The sequence below is a fragment of the Strix aluco genome, chromosome 2, assembly GCF_031877795.1.
Source record: "Strix aluco isolate bStrAlu1 chromosome 2, bStrAlu1.hap1, whole genome shotgun sequence".
NCBI lineage: Eukaryota > Metazoa > Chordata > Aves > Strigiformes > Strigidae > Strix > Strix aluco.
Genome location: NC_133932.1, coordinates 18273233 through 18276998, shown reverse-complemented (window position 1 = coordinate 18276998; position 3766 = coordinate 18273233). Strand labels below are relative to the sequence as shown.

Here is a 3766-nt window from a genome sequence, read left to right as displayed (position 1 = left end):
GAGGGGGCTGCCCTGGCCCTTTGCGCTGCGGCAGAGCCCGGCCGCTGCCCCGGCGCCAGGGCAGGCGGGCTCCGGCTGCAGCAGGGCGCTCTTTGGGCAGCCCCTGGCAGCCCTCTGCGAGGAGGCCGGCACGCTGCCCCGGCCCATCCAGGTAGGCCAGCCTGGACAGGGGAGCCCCAGCCCTCCCTCCGGCTGCTCCAGAGGCAGTGTCCCCAGCGTCTGCGGGGGTGGCTGGGGCACTGGGCTCTTCACCCACGGCCACCGCTTCTGGCGCCAGACCCTTTGCGGGGGCGGGGGGGAGCCCAGCCTGGGGCAGAGCTCTGGCCTCTGCTGTCACTTGCTTCTTCAGCCAAGCAGCTGTCCTCCTGCATCTCCCGCAGGAGCTCCTGGACATCCTGTACCAGAGAGGACCGTCGACGGAGGGGATATTCCGGAGATCCGACAGGGGGACAGCGCTCCAGAAGCTGAAGGAGGACCTCGACCGCGGCGCAGATGTGGACCTGGCAAACCAGCCTGTCATCCTGCTAGCTGCCATCTTGAAGGTGAGCGCTTCTGCCCTGCAGCTGGAAGAGCTCCTGGCTGGCCTGGAATCTTCAAAGGCTCACCTGAAGCCCTTGGCCTTGCAGGACTTTCTACGCAGCATCCCCGGCAAGCTCCTCGTTGTCGGCGTCTACCAGGACTGGATGCAAGCCATGGAGAGGCCAAGCAAGGAGGCCAGGGTGGAAGCGCTGAAAGTGTAAGTGTGGCCAGCAGCCTGCCTGTTGAGTAGGGAGTGGCAGAGTCCTGGGACTTGCCTGAAAAGGGACGGGCTCCTTAGAAGGTTGCATTTTCTGGCAGCTTGCATTTGCTGGGCTGGGGTTGCATTTCGGGGGGAAAGGGCGTGGGCAGGGAGCCTTCCCTTGCGTGGGCTTGGGTGAAACCAGGAGCTGGGAAGCAACAGTGTGTTTTCCTCCTGATCGCTGCCTGAGAGCACCTGGAAAGTGGCGCAGCACAGACACTGGCTCCCGCCTGCCTTGTGCAAGCTTCAGGGACAGCTGTGGGCAGCATCTGCTTCCTTAACGTTGTGTTCCTGCTCCCTCAGGGTGGCCGAGAAGTTGCCTGCAGCCCATCTCCTCCTCCTCCAGCGGCTGCTCTCCCTGCTGCAGAACATCGGCCACCACGTGTCCACCAGCAGAATGACCTCCAGCAACCTGGCCATCTGCCTGGGGCCAAACCTGCTGGGCCCACCTGACGAGGAGCTGCTCCCCCTCGAGGCCGCGCTGGAGGTGACCGAGAAGGTACGCTGTACTGACCGGCTGGCTGCAGCCTGCCTGGACCCTCAGAGCTTGCTCCTCTCTTGCGCAAATGCCGGTGGAGTGGCTGCCTGGAAGAGCAGCCCCACAGCCACAGCCTTCTGCGCAGAAGCAAGGCTCAGGAGCGGGAAAGGCTGCTTGACGTGTTTTCAGACACCTGCCCTGAAACCAAGGCTTTGATGTGTGCAGGTGAAGCTGCTGGTGGAATTTCTGATTGAAAACGGCAGCGACATCTTTGGGGAGGAGATGGCTGGCCAGACGTCACCTGAGCCCGTGGACAGACCCACAGGTATGAGGAGGGACTGAGGGCTGTCACAGCCTGAGCAGACAGCTGGGGTAGGGCTTCCTGTGGGTTTTGCTTTAGCTGTTGTCCACTTCCAACCAGTCACTTTGCTGCACACGCTTTTGCTTTCCAGAGTTGCCTTTGGAAAAGCAGCACGGCCCTCCAGGCGAAGCAGATGCCGAGCACCAGGCAAAAGCCTGCCTGGATGCACCAGCCTCTCTGCTCATCCTCCAGAGAGCAGCGGGGGGAGAGGCGGTGGTGGGAGCAGAAAGGGCGGAGGTATGGCAGCTCCACAAGCGCTGCAACAATGTGTCTTAGGCAGGAGGAGGACAGTTGCTGTTGAGTCCAAGCAGCTGCTGTGCCTCTTCCTGGCGTTCAGTCTCTTGTGGCTTTGCATTTTATTTTTCCCCCCATGGAATGATACACTGTCAGTAAAACTGGAAAGGTCTTTTCTCCTATGCCTTAGGCATGTGCTTAATCAGAGGAAATACCTACAAAACGCCACAGAAAGATAGATTTCAAAAGCAAAGCCTCCCACCACAGAAGGTTGTCTTGCACCAAATGGACATCCGCAGAGCTCTGTCTTGGGAGGGCAGAAGAAATGCTGGCAGAAGGAAGTGGGCAAGCCTTTCCTTGCCTGGCAGGGGATCGCAGGCTCTCTGCTGAATGGCCCCCACAAATGGACTGTCCCCCACCCATGTGAACACTGTGTTCCAGAGCGAGAACCTTGGAAGAAAGGGCTGACTCAAACCAGCCAAAGAGATCTCCTCTGTAGAGCTAAGGCAGCAACGTGCCAAGCAGTTGCTTACTACTTCAGGGCATCCCTTGCCACCTGCTAATGACGACCTTTCTGTTTTAGGCACCCGTTGCTTTGTCTCCAGCCACCACTGAGACCGTGGTAGAATCCCTGGGATGCGCAGAAGAACTGAAGAGCCTCTCGGAGCACAGAAGGTAAAACGAGTCAGCTTTGGTTAAATCAAGAGCTGATTCCAGTTGATCCTGGCTTTCCCTGTCTAACCATGCTGTGGGATGGAAAGGTTTGCAGGCTCCTGCCAGGAAGACGACGGCCAAAGGAAACGAAAGAGAGAAGAGACCTGGGCAGAGGAGAGGCCATGCCACGAAGCAAAGAAGAGAAGAGAGGAAAAGAAGGGGACAGAAGAAAAGCAGGGAGGTGCGAAAGATCAGGAAGCCCCAGGTGTGTACCAGGCTTTGCTGCCTATCTTTGCCAACTCTCCACCCTGCTCTAAGTCAGTCCAACTGACTGGCAAGGGACGGCGAGGGATGGTGCTATGCAGGGTTTGGAAATAACCCCGTGGCAGCTCCCCAGGGGAGCCCTGCTGTGTGGCACAGGGGCACTGTGCACCTCTGCACATGCACAGCTCTCTAAGGGCATTACCTTAGAGGGGATAAGGTGCCAGAGCCACCCCGGAGCTAAGGCCAGCAGTAGCTCTCTTCTGGGATATCAACAATTCCTTGTCAACTGTGTTTCCCAAAGAAAGGGGAACCAAGCCATGCCTGTTCCTGCCTTTGTGGCTTTACCAGTGCTTTCTGGCTCTGTCGTTGTAGGTGCTGATTTCTTGTTACTGGTTGAACCCCTGTGACTCCTGGGCTCCTGCACTGGATGTCCACAATAAAAGGACATTTTCTCCCTTCTGACTGTGTGTGCCATACGATATTCTGGACTAGGTAGAAGTTGTTTTGGGATGAATCCTAGTGGAGGAGTTTGGGATCATCATCCCTTGCGCCAGAATCCTTTCCAGCAGGCATCGGGGCTGAGTTCAGGTGCTTGAGGAGTCAAACGAAGCACAGAATCCCATAGAACAGCTGAGGCTGGGAGGGACCTGTGAAGGTCCTCTGGTCCAACCTGCCTGCTCAAGCAGGGTCACCTAGACCCGCTTGCCCAGGACTGTGGACTAATGGGCACCTTCCCTTGTCACACAGAGCATCTCATGCGCTGGAAAAGGGATGCTCTGGAGAGTTTCTGGCAAATCTCTGGAGAAGAGCTTCTCCCCGCCCCTCTACCAGGGGCTTTTTCAGCTCTGGTGCCCTTCCCAAGGACAGCCCCACCAGGTGGGTGCAGTCAGCACGGCAGGAAAGAACAGGCCGCAGCCGCCACAGTCAGCACTGCAGGAAAGCTGGGACCCCGGGGACCCTCCCAGGCTCTCCAAGCCCAGCCTAGCCCAGTCCAGAC

At 58.4% G+C, this 3766-nt stretch overlaps 1 long non-coding RNA gene across 1 annotated transcript; it reads left to right on the top strand.

The window, feature by feature from the left end:
- Positions 1 to 2472: 2472 nt before the first annotated feature.
- Positions 2473 to 3231, top strand: LOC141920128 (uncharacterized). The gene is made up of 3 exons (XR_012622214.1): positions 2473 to 2526; positions 2613 to 2770; positions 3142 to 3231. It is a non-coding gene; the product is annotated as an uncharacterized LOC141920128 (long non-coding RNA).
- Positions 3232 to 3766: the final 535 nt, after the last annotated feature.